This window comes from Ictidomys tridecemlineatus, chromosome 6 (assembly GCF_052094955.1).
Source record: "Ictidomys tridecemlineatus isolate mIctTri1 chromosome 6, mIctTri1.hap1, whole genome shotgun sequence".
NCBI classification, from domain to species: Eukaryota; Metazoa; Chordata; class Mammalia; order Rodentia; family Sciuridae; genus Ictidomys; species Ictidomys tridecemlineatus.
In genome coordinates, this window is record NC_135482.1 from 112,976,357 (window position 1) to 112,993,061 (window position 16,705).

Genomic DNA, 16,705 nt, shown 5'->3' on the forward strand with positions numbered 1-16,705 from the left:
TCTGACCTGGGGATATAGCTCAGTTGGTAGAGTGTTTGCCTTGAATGCATAAGGCCCTGGGTTCAATCCCCAGCACTACAAAACAAAACAAACAAATTAAAAAAAAAGGGTTGCGTATCTCAATTATTTCATCACAGTGACAGAAAGCTGACTTGAATGCCAGGAACGACTAGTCTTTATTCTTTTGAGGAGCCCTTAATTCTCTTTAAAGAAACTTAGTGACTAGCCTGAGAATAATTTCAAGGTAAGCAATGATTTTTGCTTGCTAATCTAACAGAGTAAGGCTCATAATAAATGTCTTAGAGAATGCTGCCTCAACTACTCCATTACTTGATGATGCTCAGAGGTTTCAAGCCATGAACTTTGGCACATACCCAGCCACTAAACAATGAATGTTTCACGAGACATTTTTAAACACTTACTATCCAAAATGAATAGGAAAGAAAGTCCCACTGTCAGCTCCACCCTTTGTCAGCCTCCCAAGATGGGCCTCTCATGAGAAGGGCCAGAATAGTGGTCCCTTCTATTGGGCTATCTGGTAATGAAGCCCTGCTTCCTGGCTAGGCCATTTCCTTCACTGTTTCTGAAAAGTGGCACTGCCCTTACTCAATAAGCTTCTCAGCAACAAGAAATGAATGCTCAGACTGTAAGGAAAGGTCACCCTGGTGACCCTGCAGCACCATGCACATTGTGCTTATGAAAAGAAAGGGTGGTGTGGCTGGGAACTACTGGATTCAGAATAGAGAGATGGGCATCTACTGCAAGGTCCTGTCGTTTAATCAGCTACATAACCTCTCCAAATTCATTTTTACACTTAGAAAACAAAAATTACAATCTGAGATCTACCTATCTTACTATCATGGATAAAATTCAGCAATGACAAGTGCTTTATATGAAACACCATAAAAACACAATACCTTATTCCTAAAGAGTCTGAGAGATGAGAGGCTTTTCATGATACTCTTCCTTTAACATCATACCCATTATATACAGCTAGTATTTATTATCTTTACTTGACAAAAGCAAAAACTCAAAGTAGAAAAGAAACCATGGATTTGTTCAAAGTCAAACTCCAAGGAAATGAATGACTGCCAAAGGTAGTTCTGAAGTCAAATATATTTGTTATAGAATAATAAGATTTATTAATCTGCCTCTAGAAATGTGTATTTTAACATTCCCTAAAGGTCTACTGTAAGACTCAAATCATTTAGAATCGAAGTGTTTGTTATGTGACACATGAAAATCCAAGGTGGAGCTTATTGGAAGAATGGGCACAAGATTCCAGTACTGCCTCAATTGTTTTACAGACCACACAACCTTGGACAGGTACACTGGCTGGGGCAAGGATTCATTTCCCTTTCTTTATTTTTATTTTTTAATAGTTGTAGATGGACACATACCTTTATCTTATTTGTTTATTTTTACGTGGTGCTGAGGATGGAATTCACTGCCACACACTTGCTAGGCAAGCGCTCTGCAACTGAGCTACAGCCCCAGCCCTCATTTTCCTTTTCTATAAAAAGATAGAACTATACTTGCTAAGTGATTAAACCTTTTGTTAAGGTTTAATTGCTAACACCTAGAACAGTTAAAGTCTGTTCTAAATAGGTATAGATGCCCTTAGCCTCCCCAATATCTCATCTTTCTCTCTTCAGACATTTTCAATTATCTCTTGCATTTATTTCCTTCAGCAATCACCAAGGAAATCCCCACTATCCAGATTATAAATTCTGGAGTATGTGAGCTACACTGGCACACCAAAGCAGCATGACTGGGTATATGAACAAGGTGTTATGGTTTGAAAGTCTCCCGAAAAACTCATTGAAATTTAATTGCTACTGTAACTGTGTTGAGAGATGGGACCTTTAAGAAGTGATCAGGGGGCTGGGGTTGTGGCTCAGAGGTAGAACACTCACCTACCATGTGTGAGGCACTGGATTCAACTCTCAGCACCACATAAAAATAAGATAAAGATATTGTATCCACCTATAACTAAAAAAAATTTAAAAAATAGACGTTATCAGGCCTTGAGGATTCTACCTTCATGAATGGATTAATGCCCCTATCACAGGAGTGGGTTACTGATAAAAGGATGAGTTTGGGCTGATTTCTTCTCTGTCTAGCACATCATTACTTGCCCATCTGCTATGTTATGATACAAGAGCACCAAGACTACGTGCTGGTACCATGCTCTGGGACTTACCAGCCTTTAGAACTGTAAGGCAAATAAATATCTATAAATTACCCAGTCTGTTTTATTTTGTTGCACCATCAGAAAATGAGCTAAGACATAAGGTAAACTGGTAGTCTCCTCCTCACATTTCCCACTACATTCCATTCTCCTTACTCTTTTAAAATTTGCTACAATTCTGGAGTTGAAGAGGCAGAACTAAGTCAACCTGGATACATTTTCTGGGGAGATGTGGAGAAAAGAGTGGGAACAGAAAGAGGGAGGACAAATATAAAGAGGCTCACCAACCAACCAAGCACACAGTGTGAAAAAATAAAAATCTGAGGTTTTTTTAAAAAAATTTTTAATTGTAGCTGGACACAATACCTTTATTTAATTTATTTGTTTTTATGTAATGCTAAGGACCGAACCCAGGGTCTTGCACATGCTAGGCAAGCGCTCCACCGCTGAGCCCCGACCCCAGCCCCCAAATCTGAGCTTTTTAGATTTTTTGCTCACTTAAGAAAGCTGATGGAAGAGAAATCCACATATAACCTGGTATTTCATACAGAGGGCTGAGGAACACAATTCAGGAAGAGCACCTGACACTTCAGGAATTTACCTGATAAGGAAAAGAACACTGTGTGAGGTCCTAGAAAGAACACAGGGGCCCCAAAGACAACTCAATTTTAACCCTGTCCCTCTCTGTGTGAAAAAGGGAATTTTTAAATCTGTTTCCTTTTTTAACTAAAGAAAACCTCAGAGCAAGGTTAACATGTAAAATGCTGCTCATAACACCTGACATAGTAGATAGTAAAGGTTAGAATAACTTCAACAATGTTGAGAAGAACTTTTGCCTTCAATCCCTAATATCAGGAAACTGATGGCAACATCAGATCAAAATCCTTCATTCAATAGGTCTCATTAACCACAAGATGGATGTGCTCACTCCAAACTCAGTAAGCATGTTGTTCTTAGTGGAAAATGCTCTTCTGGTATGGCCCCTCCTGTTTCTGTTGAATCAAAGGAAGGTAACCATTTCTAGGTATTAAATCTAATCCAAAGGTACCCAAAAAACATTTAGCTTAACTTCTATGTCCATAAGGCCTGAACCAAACTGCAAAGGAAAAAAATATATACAAAAATAATAATAATAATGAGGAGGAGGAGGAGAAGAAGAAGAAACAACTAGCCAAAATAAATGGAACACAAAAACCTCTCAGAAACCAACCCTAAAGAGAGTTTACAACAAGAATTGATATTTTCACTGATTTCTTGACTTTTATTCTTCCCCACCTCAAAAACAATTTCTGGGGGTTGAGGATAGGCAAGGCAACTCCAAATGGGCTCAGAGTAGCTTTCCCCAGAACAGAGGGAAAACAACCTAACAGGAAAGCCCAGATACAAGTATGGGGGAACTTCTGAGTCCAGGCCTCCCTGAAGATATGTTATCAAAACTAGCCTGGTGTCTGGATACAATGTTCTCTGGGACATGGGGATACAGGAGAGTAGGAGCAGGGAAATCTGAATATCTCAATATCCATCAAGCAAGAAAGCCCTCCTAGTGTTTGAGGAAAAAGAAGAATCATTTATGGAGCCTTCTGGGAAAGAAATGTGATATTTATATAAAACATGGGATTAAACCAGGTGCAGTGGTGCATGCCTGAAATCCCAGCTATCATCTGTAATCCAGCTACTTGGGAGGCTGAAGCAGGACAATTACAAATTCAGAGCCTGGGCAACTTAGAGAAATCCTGACTCTAAATACAATTAAAAAGGACTGGGGCTACAGCTTAGCAGTACAGTGTTTATTTAGCATGTGCAAGGCTGTGGGGTTCAATCCCCAAGTACCACCATAACCATTGCCACCACCACAAAGGGGGAGGTGTGTGAGAAAAAAATATAATATAGGAAACTGATAGTGAAAGAATATAAGCTCTGGGCTGGGGTTTTAGCTCAGTGGTAGAGCGCTTGCCTCACATGTGTGAGGCACTGGGTTCGATCCTTAGCACCATATAAAAATAAATAAATAAAGATACTGGGTCCATCTACTACATATATATATATATATATATATATATATATATATATATATAAGCTCCATGAAAGTAAGATTTTTTTTAAAAAATATGTTTGGCTCATTGCTTTTATCTTTAGCACTCAAAACACAATGGACTCAAACATTTTATTGAATGAATAAAAGAGGGAGAGATAGAAATCTAATATGGTTAAGGCATAAACTTCCAATCAAAGAGAACTGGATTCAAGGGCTGGGAATAGAACTTAGTGGTAGAGAACTTGCCTAGCATTTATGAGGTCCTGGGTTCTATCCTCAGCCCTGCCCCCCAACACACACACATATTGGATTTAAATCTTTTTTAAAGCTACTTACTAGTTGTGGGATTTTAATCAAGTCACTCTGATTCTTGCTCAGAATTAAATGACAATGTATTTAGTCACTCAGAATGCCCAGCACATTAGCTATGATCATCTCCTTGCCCTTTGCCCCACACCCTCAAAATCTCCCTGGCTTGAGGCAGAAAAGAAAAGTAGGTACCACAAAGAATCAAAGGCCCAGAACTGAAGTGAGGGCTGCAAACCAGTTCCGGACTAATTCTTGGCCACGGGTACCTGGCCTGCCCTCAACACTCTCTCTATCCCTTTGCTCCCATGAAATCTAGGCCAGTCCATTTCTCTCTCTACAGGGAACCTTCCTTTTGTCCCCTGGCTCAGAAGAGGATGTGACTACTAGTATGCTGAGAAACTGGAAAGCTGTGTGTAGCAGGGGAAAGGCAGCATCTAGAGAGGTCCCCAGAGAACCAATCCCACACTCATCCACACACTTACTCCCACCTACCAACATCCCATAATACGCTCATTTAATTCATACAAATTAACACTTTCTCAAGCTGCTACTGAGAGCAAAGACACAACAGACGTTTCTCCTGACAGCTTCATTTGCTATGCATCTCAATATGTTAGTGACAATTTCCTGGACAAACCCCAGCTTGAGTAGGAGATAGAAATAGATCTCATGCCTGAAAAGCCTCAAGCCACATCACATTCAAATTGGAAAAGACACAAGAGACCTTGGACTCACATGCTGAGCTAAGCAGGATCTAGGTTTCCTAAGGACCTGAGTCTAGGGAGAATTTAGGAATTTCAGATTTTTGGTCATAAATCCAAATGGTGTTTCAGTGGATGATTTATATGCAAAAGGGAAACAATGAGCAGGAAGAAGGACTCTTGAGAGTGTATCCACTTCAATTCCTGACCTTGTAGGAGGTGCAGCTATAGAAGAGTAGAGCAAAGAAGGGACATCAACACATACAGTCAGTTTCTTATACTAAGTTCAGAATGGCTCGATCTAATATGTGTGATTTTAATCACATGTTCAGAGGTGCTGTATGCTCATGTAGAGCCCACTCCTCCAAGCCCTGCAATATTAAGCTAAGCAAGGAAGCTTAAGCAGGCCACACAAAAAAGACTCCAACTTCTAAACAGAACAGGATTCAGAATAAAGAGGAAGAAAGAGAGGAAGAGCCCAGAGCTCCAGGAACAGTAATCCCCAGTTCTGCCCAAGCCTGCCCCACCACTGCTGTCCCTGTTGAAGAGGTTGATGAAGATGTTATCCTCAGGGCTTCCAATTAACTCCTGCAACTGGGTTACTATTTAGCTCAGAGAAAAGATGACGATGAAGAAACCAAGCATAGCCAGCTTGTGTTTGGAGAAAGGATCACTCTGTGTACATGTTTAGCTTCTCTGCATGCTCACTGGAGACAAGGCAGGAAGTAGTAGACTCACATGAGGCAGAAAGTACTAAACACACCAACTATAGTGAGGAGGTTAAACACTTATTAATTACAGCAAAAAAAAAAAAAAGTACTTTCTTGGTAACAGCATCCCCAATTTTATTACAGCCAGTAATTTATTTGCTCAGTTACAAAACCCCACTTCCCAGCATTCCTTGAAGCCAGATGTGACCATGTCTTCTAAGTTCCAACTAATGAGATGTAAACAGAAAGACTTTAAAGGAGTGGTCTCACGTGGGAAAACAACTTTTTGTCTTTTTCTCCATTACCTCCCGTTATGATTTGAACTTGTAACCCCTAAATTCATAAATTGGAAATTGAATTCCCAAATTAATATGCTAATGGCTTTGAAGGCAGGGTTTTGGGGAAATAATTAGGATTCAATGAGGTGATGAGTGTGGGCCCTCCATGATGGCATCAGTGGTTTCATAAGAAGAGTAAGAGCCCAGTAAGCTAGTACACTTGCTCTGTCTCATCATATAATCACTTCCTCCATGTTATGACACAGCAAGAAGGTCCTCATTAGATGCTGAGCAGATGTCATGCTATACCCTTGGACATACTAGCTTCAGAACCATGAACTAAATAAATGTCTGTTCTTTATAAATTACCCAGTCTTGGGCATTTTGTTATTGCAACAGGAAACAGACTAAAGCATCTCCCTTTTGAGTGTTTCCTGGAGACAGAAATAAGAGGGCTGGATCTCTAGTAGTCATACCTGACCATGAGGTAACCTTAAGAATAGAAACTATCTGCCACATAATGGAGTTAGACCAAGTGAAACTCTTTCCTCTTGAGCCACAGAGTGGGGCATACAACCACCATATTATGGTTAAAAAGGCCAGAACTTCCATCTTTCTAGGTAGGAGGTGTGAGCCAAAGTTCAGATGATCATGGAGATGGCATTGTCTCTAAATTTTTTCACATAAAAAATAAAATCTTCTTTTGAAGTTAAAGCCATTTCTGTAATTTCCAACTAAAACTAATCTGAACTGATGCAACAGTCCCATTAGAAAGCTTTATTTATTAAAGGATGCTGTGAAGGGGATTAAAATGGCACATACTCTTATAGACCCCCACATGGTAGATTCTCAAATTGTGTCTGCTTATGGAAAACAGTGTTGGCTAATTTCTTAAGTAGCAAGTACTACCACTATGAAAAGAATAGAGAGTTTCTAAGGGAGTGTAGGGCAAGGAATATTCACCCTAAGACATTAAATATTCCATATTACCTACAAACCAAAACTTTAGGTGAACTGATCCGGTGAGGTGGCATGATTTGATCTCCTAAGAGAATTCTGGATGATATAAACCTTTAGATATATCTCATATTCTGGTTGAGCATTCCTATTATGAAAATCTGAAATCAAAATGCTCCAGAATCCAAAGCTTTTGGAGTGTCAAGTCTATGTGAATATTCCAAAAGCTGAGAAATTCAAAATTTGAAATATTTCTGGCACGGCGCTAATTGTGTTCGGTTCCTTAAAATGAAAATGCCTTAACAGAGACCAAGTGGAACACATAGTCCTAGCAGTGATGATAAGGATGACAAATGGCTAGGGGCAGTTAATAAAGAAAGGGGGGAAAAAAAAGTAGAGCCAACAGCTTGGCTCTGTCCACCTTCTTAAGGGGCCATGCCTCATTCTCATTTCCCATTAAAGCTCAAAGATTCGCTTCTTTAGCCCATCAATCTGAGATAAGCTTTGCCAGGTCAAGCTGAACTGTCCATTTGTGGAATGGACTACACCACAACTATCTGGCAGCTTAGAAGGGTCAGAAATGACCTTCAGACACAGGCTAATTGAGGCCTGTTTATGTGAAGGTATGGCTCTAAATGCAACTGGCACAAAGTGATTTATAGTGATGATTGCCTACCTTTGGAGAAGGGGGACAGAACTGTTTTTGCTAGTGAAGAATTAAGGTATGTTGGTGCTGATGTAGTTCAGTGATAGAGCACTTGCCAAGCATGCATGAGGCCCTGGGTTCCATCACCAGCACCACAGGGTGAAAAACAGGTAGACTGAGGAAATAAATACTCACAGGACAGAATCCTTCTGGGATAGAAAAACAGAGATAAATAAAGGGGGTGGGGCAGAGCAGAAAGGGTACAGGGGGGAAAAAAAGAATAACTGGATGGAACAGTCTTTATGAGAGAATGTTAAAGGAACTGAACTTATTTGATATGCAGATGAAAATACTCAGGATGCATTCGACTGACTAGCAAAGGAAGCTGATAATTCTCCTTCAGCCTGTGGCCAAAGACACAGAGAAGATATGCACCAAGAAAAGCAGAATGGTTTCAGTTAAGTCCTCCCCACCTTCAGGTGGAATCAGTCTAGAAGGCCCACCTGGCCTCTCCCTCCTTCAATGTCTCCTCAGCACGGCTATACTTCCTGCCTTATTCCTACTGTAATCCACTCACCTCTCAGTAATACTGCTTTCCTGACACTGCCATCATTTTCTCCTTACTAGGCTCTGAGTTCTTTAGGGGCAGCAATCCCCACCTTAATCCTGTGTGTGTGTGTGTACATGTGTATGCCCAGAGTATAGTACACAATGGTATATAATAAATGAATGAAATAAAAAAAACATTTATTGTTCACTCCTTATGTGCCAGAAATTTGGGAGAAAATAGTGAACGAGACAAACAAAAATCCCTGTCCCCATAAAGCTTCCATTCTTGTCTGAGGAGATGGATAACACACAAGTGCACCCTAGTACACCAGAAGGAAATGTTGTTGCTAAGGGGAAAAACAAGGTGGGGAAGCAGGACAGAAGTCCATGGGTGTGCTGTGAAGGGCACTGTGATAGTAACCAGGGTGGCTGGGAAGACCATGGGGAGAGAGCAAAGGTCTAAGGGAGCATATCACAGGGTAACCTGGGGACACAGACAGCGTCATCTTTCCTCAGGGTGTGACAAGGAACCACTGCAGAGGTTTGAACGAGGAAGAATGCTGAAACTGCAACCCAAATGTCAGCAGGAGCCCTCTGAGTGTCAACTGACAACACATCTAGAGTACCAAGGTGGGAGCAGTGAAACCAGGTGGAGGCTACTGCAAAAATCCAGGAGCTATAGAGAGTGGTGGCTTGTCCTAGAGAACTGTCAATGCAGACAGTAGTCAGAATCAGAATGTAAGGTAGAGTTGACAGGATCTGATAATGAACAACACATGAGGTAAGAGAATACAAAAGGGTTGAGGCTGTAGCTCAGTGGAAGAGCGCTTGCCTAGCACTGTGAGGCATTGGGTTTGGTTCTAAGCACCACATAAAAATAAACAAACGAAGGCATTCTGCCCATTTACAACTACAAATAAAGAAAGAAAGAAAAAGAATGTAAGACAGTCCAAAGATTTTTGTTCTGAGGAACTAAAAAGAAAAAAACGACCAAAGCACAAACACATCAATGTCCTTCCTAGTGGGGCTCGCTAGAGGCAAGGAATAGATTCTTACTATAAGGAGTGTCAGCCCCTGGGAAGATGATCACTGTTAAAGGTCCTCTTTCACACCCAGAGGTGTGACCTGACTCTGAGGACACTAATCTCCAGACCCAGCCTCTTACCCTTGGCTTTGCTTCCTTACACTCTGGGGCGGGTGATCTCTCACCCCAGAATTTGCTCCTGGGGATCCTTATCAATCCAGTCCAAGTTGAAAACAGTTTGAAAAAGTTCCTGATAACTCAAAGCTCACATTCTCCTGCAGTTCTCCTCACACCACTCCTGCATTTTCCTACCCAGCAGATGCCTCTGCGCTCTTGAAGGAACCAGCAATAATATCTCCAATGTAGCAGGAGGTGGCCCAGACTTGGAGGTGGAGGTGAGAGAATAGAGAATAGGAAGAAGAAAGCAAGAGATGTCAGAGGTTCAGCGCACTCTACCTGTGCTTGGGTTGTGCCTTTCCTTCCTTAGCCATGCAAGAGTTATCTCCCACTCCCTTTCCACCCCTGCTCCCTGTCTAGGCATCACTGCTCTCTACTACTCCTAGCTACTCCTCTTCACTATTACCTCTCTTCCAAAGAGCAAAAGGAAACTTTGCATCACCATGAGGTTCATCTTTGAAAACACAGTTTGGGAGTTTTTTTCTTAGCTAGATCCACATAACCTATATCCTAAACACTCAGATGAGCCATACTGTAAGACCTATAGGAAAAGGAAATCAAAATAAGACAAAGATAGGAAAGTTCCTATGCCAATGACTAAAAGAGTGGTAAATTTGTCAACGAAAGCACAATTCACAATAGCTAGAATGTGGAACCAACCTAGATGCCCTTCAATAGATGGATTAAAAAAATGTGGCATTTATACACAGTGGAATACTACTCAGCACTAAAAAATAACAAGATCATGGCATTTGCAGGGAAATGGATGGCATCAGAGCAGATTATGCTAAGTGAAATTAGCCAATCCCTAAAAAACAAATGCCGAATGTCTTCTCTGATATAAGGGAAGTGACTCAAAATGGGATAGGGAGGAAGAGCATGAGAAGAAGACTACCACTAAATAGGGAAGAGAGGTGGGAGGAAAAAAGAGAAGGGGAGTTGCACGGAAGATAGAGTTTGAAAGCCTGGATTCATATTCTGATGTATTATGTGGAATTTATGTTAAGCCATTAATCACATGGTGATCATCATCCATAGCTTCTGAATAACTTCTCTAAGGGCTAAAATTTTCTATCATATTATGCAAAATCCCAAGGATCCTGGGTACCAGACAGATATTATACAGGGAGGACAGGAGAAAGCAAGACCAAATCTAGACTTATATGTAGGAAATGCACAAAGTGATCATAAGACACTTCTTGTTAAAAAGTTATTAAATTGTAGTATAAAGGTGTATTAAGAATTGTAATGCAAAAAAAATTATGAATGTAATGCATTCCACTATTGTCATGTAAGAAATAATAAAAAATAAAAATAAATTTTAAAAAAACACACAAAAAAATTGTCAACCAAGTGTTTGCTAACTGTATATATCATATGCCATAGGATGACTCAAAAGAAGTACACAAAGAATGAAATGTTTATTCCCACCCTGCAGAAGCTTAAAATCTGATCAAGGAAAAAAACTAGGGGCTGGGGCTAAGCGGTAGAGCGCTTGCCTTATACGTATAATAGGAATTGGGTTTGATCCTCAGTGCCACATAAAAATAAATAAATAAAATAAAGGTATAAAAAAAAGGAAAAAACTAACACAAGTACTACAACAAACAAGCAAGCATTTCCTAAACTGTATGGCCAAACAATCAGGCTTAGGATTCAGATAGACAGAAAAGAGAGGGCTCTTTCAAGATACAGCAGCAGAGCATAACTGGGGCAAGGGAAGGGGAGGAAGCAGAGAAGTGGTGCTAGACAGGCAGGCATTTCTGGAAGGCTTTCAAAGCCAGCCAGGGGAGCTGCATTGAGACTGGGGAAGGAGGACAGGAGCCTTCAAAGCACCAGGCCTGAGCATGGTCAGGAGGATGGAACTTGAGTCAGACAATGTCCAGTGGCTTGGGCCATCTCTGGACACGAGAGAAGGAGACACAGATTACAACTGTGGCAGTGGGAAGCACAATTTAAAAAGAGAAAAACACTTAATAAATTTGAGCACCAATTATGGCAAGTATAGTTTTAGATGCTGAGGATAAGCAGTTCCCAAAAACAGTGTGAAGAAAAAAGTTACAAAGCATATAGGGATAGAAACCAATTGTTAATTTTATTCAGTTATTGTCTATATCCTGTTCCGTGGCCAAAAAAAAAAAAAAAAAAAGCAGAAAAATACGTATACTCTAATCAAAGATTTGCCTTTATTTACAACTTTCTTAAATAGAGACGGTTTAAAGGAAGATTCTGTTGAGGGACATTCATGCAAAGACAACATGACAGCCATCTCCATTCCTCAATGAGAATTATTTTGCTCTCCTAGGTTTTATACAAATATGTGTGTTTGTGGGTGGAGATCTGATAATCCCTATCTCCCTAGGAGTAAGGCAAGATAGTTGTTAACATATTATGGGCCTATTTCACCCATTCCTTACCCTGCCATGGTGTTCATCAGCTTTCCATCACCATAATAAAATACCTGAGAATAATTAACTTTAAAGGAAAGAAAAGTTTATTTTGGCTCACAGTTTCAAAGATCTTGGTATACCTTGGCCCCATCACTTAGGGCCTGTGGTAGTACAGCATATAATGGCAGGTGCATGTGGTAGGAGGAAGCCTATTTACATCAGAGTAACAGGGAAACAAAGAGACAGGAAGGAGCCAAGGTTCCAATATCCCCTAAAAGGTACTCCCACCAAAGACCTAACTTCCTTCCACTAAGCCACACCTCCTAAAGGTTCCACCACCTCCCAATAGCACTACATGCTATTTAGCATATGAGTCTTTGGAGTACATTTAAGATCCAACCCAAATCATAACACATGGCCAGGTATCATTTCCCCCCCATGGGAAACCAAGAAAATAAGGACAATAAGTTGTGGCCCATAGTACTTCTGACACCCCATGGCACTCATTCACCTTAGCTGCACCCACCCAACCACCCTCACAGTGCATACAACACAGGAGTCACCACAAACTTGGCAAGTAGATTAAGCTGAGCTCCAATGAAGATGCAGACACATTCAGAGAGTCAGGAAAGTCGCTCTGCCACCTCCCATTCAAATCTAAACCCAAATAAAATATGGGCCTTTCAAGGGAATATGTTCCTGACTTCAGACAAGTAACCCTTTACCCACTAGGGAACCAGCTCAGGCGCAAACAGACATCAAGTCCTAAGGACATATTTTAAAGATCTGGTTCCCGTTTTACTGCATTTATAACACATAGTAAAATGAGACCCTCATAAACTTGCAATGGGAACTACCAAGGTGCCAACAGAGAAACTTCCAAGGATTCCCCAAAGGCTGGGTGGTCTGCCTGCTCTCTAAACCCAGTCCACAAGATATAAACAGAGTACTTAAAAATGGCATTACTACCAGGGCTGGAATTCAGTGTTCTTACAAGAATGAAGAAAGGAGCTGGGCAATAGCCAAAACCATCAGCCTCTCCTCCTCAGCTCAAGTGGGAAATCCAAGAAAAGCAAAGCTGGAGGAAGGCCAGCTTGTTGTTGCCATCCTGTCACTCTGTGTCTCTCAGCACCCAGTCCTACCACCACATCCTTCTGACAGCATTTTTATGTTGCTTGGTGGAGGCCAAATATACAAAACCCAGTCTTTTGGCCATTTAACTGTTAGTTGAAGACATTGTTCCACACAGGATTCCTCTGTCAGTCCAGAGGCCACCAAATGATGAGACTTCACTTTGTTCAACCACCTGCCCCTATGATTAATGTGTGCGTTTGATTTTCTTTTCCATCTCTCCACAGGGCACATGTCCATACGTATTACCATACATGATTGGGTGGGGGGAAGAGGGTGAAAGTCATTAGCTCCACAGCTTGATACCATTAAGAGAGTAAAGACTTAAAATCAATCTCATGCATCTTTACCAGATGTCACATACCTCCACACCATCACAGGTGCTAGGATCCTACAGACAAGAAGGTTCAATGGGTGGGGATGTGGTCCACAAATAAGTTGTTCCTTTAAATATTTGTAGCAATTTAAAAACCAGCTGGTTTTTGGTATGAGCCAGTCCCCAGAAAGCAACTCTCACTTCATCTACAAAGGACAAGGTCCAGTGATTTGAGTTTTGCTTAAAAAAAAAAAAAAAAAAAAAAGAGTTGCTTTACACAGATAAATTCAAGACTCAGACACTACTGCTGGTTCAAGAACAAAAAGAGCTGGGTTTTTTTTTATTTAATGTTTTTTAGTTGTCAATGGATCTTTATTTATTTAAATGTGGTGCTGAGACTCGATCCCTGTGCCTCACACATGCCAGGCAAGTGCTCTACCACTGAGCCACATCCCCAGCCCCGAGCTGGGGGGTTTTAGAAGCAGCAGTTATTAGGTCCTGGCCTTTAATGATAAATGTAACTGCACTGCAAAAGCTAAACACAGCCAGGTAGGTCTGGGACAAGGAGATGTGACAAACAATCCTAAAAACAGTAACACCACAGCGAATAGGGCAGAGCTCATTGTAGGGCTGCTGGGTCCCAGGGCAGATCCAGCAGCTGACCTATCCCACAGGAAGCAATCTCCCACTCACTGCAGCTGAGTTGACAGAGGAAGAGGACAGATCTCTCTCTCCTTTCCTTCTCTTCTCTATTTAGATGCCTCAGAAAAGAAGCAAAAGTTCTTCTATATTAGAAAACAATGACAGACTTTTTTTTTTTTTAAAGACTTCAGCAAATACCTGAAATCTCTAAAAGATCCTAGAATTACTTTGTTTGGAAGTATAATGGAGCTCAGAGGTGGAGGAGCTGGAAATGAGGGAGCATCATGAAGAAGGAAGCAGTGTCCTACTGGTCTCTGAAGTATGGCTGGCTAGGAAAGAAGAGAGCTATTGCCTGACAGTCAGCTGCTAGATCTGCCTTGGGACACAGAGGCCCCAGAGAGCCCTGTACCTGCCTTGTGGCCCATTAGCTGTGGCATTTGTTTTAGAGTGTTTGCCCTCCCCTTGTCCTATACCTGGACTAGCCCCATTTAGCTTCCAGTTATGTTCAACAAAAGGGCCAGGGCCATGTGGATGCTTCTTCTGTCACCTGTGGCTTGTAGCTGGCACAATGGTGCTTAAGAAAAGCAGTACTTTTTATTGTACATTGGCAGTTTCTTACTAGACATGTGGGTTGATCTCTTTATTCATTGTTCTCCTCTCATACTCAAGTACTGTGAATACTGAAGTACTGTGATGAGAGTGAGATGAAGAAGGTAATGATGCTACTAACAATAATAACTATAACTTACTAATCACTTACTACTATGTTACAGGCTTTGTTTAAGATGTGAGTGTTCACATATATGCATGCACATTTAATTCTCACTGTGAGGTACAATTATCAGCCTGGTTATAGATAACAAAAAGAAGACAGAGAAGTTAAGCAACTTGCTTAGTCACACAGTAAGTGATATTGCTGACACCTGATCCCAGGAAGCCTGGAACCACTAAACCAAACAGCCTCTGTATTTCTATCTGCTAACATCTTAATTTAGAAACAACCCTATGCACAGTTAAATTGACTATAAGTTATAGGTGAGGGGGAAAAAAACAGAATGAAGAAAGGTTAGATAATTTTGCCTAGCTATGAGGATACAAGGGCTAAAAGTCAAATTCAGGTCTCTGATCTCTGCATTCTGCACTTTCACTTCACCACACTCTAGGGTAGTTTAATCAATCAACATGGAACTTCCACAGACAGTTGTTTCCAGGACCAAAAGAGGGCATAGGGAAGAGAAGAATTAAGAAATATTAACTAGCTGGGTGGGGTAGCAAGCCTGTAATCCCAACTGCTGGGGAGGCTGAACAAGAGGATTGCAAGTTCAAAGCCAGCCCTAGCAACAGTGAGGTGCTAAGCAATTCAGTGAGACTCTGACTCTAAATAATATGCAAAATAGGACTGGGGATGTGGCTCAGTGGTTGAGCGCCTCTGAGTTCAATTCCTGGTACCCCACATCCGAGAAAAAAAATATTGACTAGAGTCAGGGTATGGTGGCATAAACCTGTAATCCCAGTAGCTGAGAAGCCTGAGACAAGAGGATGGTAAGTTCAAACCCAGCCTCAGCACCTTAGCAAAGCCCTAAGCAACTTAGTTAAAATAAAAAAGGGCTGGGAATATGGCTCAGTAGTTAAGTGCCCCTGGGTTCAATTCCTTGTACAAAAAAAAAAAAAAAAAAAAGAGGAAAGAATGCACAAAATAATAACTAGACAGGAGGGTATGGCAGTCATCCTGCCATGAGGAATGTGCTATCTGCTGCCAACTCCATCACTCTTACGCAAGCTTATCCTGTCATGTCCTGCTTAAACACCATACATATTTGCTTATAACCTACTCCAGTATGTTTCCTGCCTGATTTCAAGTCCCTCTGACTCCAGTTACCTATTCTGATCCTACTTTCCCTGAGAAGCCCTGCTCCTGAATTTGGCAGGCCCACTCCCAGCCCAGCATAAAACTTACAAACACAATTTTCTCCCTGGGGCCTTGTGCATGCTGCTCCCTTCCCACTCCTGAATGCTCTCTTCCTCCCTACCCAGCCATACTATAGAACCCAGCAGGACACTGCCTTCTTCATGACACCCCCTTACCTCCTCTAGTTCCTTCTGAGCCCCTCAACTTCTGAGTTCCATTACACTACCAAACAATGTACTACTTATTCCTATCCAAACAGTATTGTTTGCCATTGTTTTTATTTCCCCAGTGGAAATTTTCTCAAGGGAAGAGCCATGACAATCCTCAAGAGGTGCATACACCAGAAGCTTCAGAGCACAGGAGTAGGAGAAGGACTGGGGTTGAATCCTGACTCCACCTCACAGTTAGCTGTCCAATTCCTATGAGACTCATTTGTAAATACGGATAACACTGTAACTACTTTATAGGGTATTTCCAAGAAGTAAATGAGAATGCATTTCTAAAGCACCTTCCACAATACCTGGCAAAAATATTCAATAAATAGTAGTTTCAATTATCATGTACTGCCCACATACTAGCCTGATATTTGCTGAATGGGGAGTTGGATCTCAGTGGAGGTAGGGATTATTTGTAAAAACTAGACAGAGAAAGAGGGAGTTCAAGAAGGTAAACTATTAGAATGAAATGGGAAAATAGGATCTAAGGACTAGATTAAATCTATAATACTTCATGGGCATTAA

The 16,705-nt window shown here is 41.1% G+C and overlaps 1 protein-coding gene and 1 non-coding gene across 9 annotated transcripts in view; one reads left to right on the top strand and one right to left on the bottom strand.

Annotated features, from left to right (window-relative positions):
• Mical3 (microtubule associated monooxygenase, calponin and LIM domain containing 3) overlaps window positions 1-16,705 on the bottom strand; it is a 216,196-nt gene that overhangs the window by 155,270 nt on the left and 44,221 nt on the right. The window lies entirely within an intron of this gene.
• On the top strand, window positions 8-81 carry Trnas-uga (transfer RNA serine (anticodon UGA)). The gene has a single exon. It is a non-coding gene; the product is annotated as a tRNA-Ser (tRNA).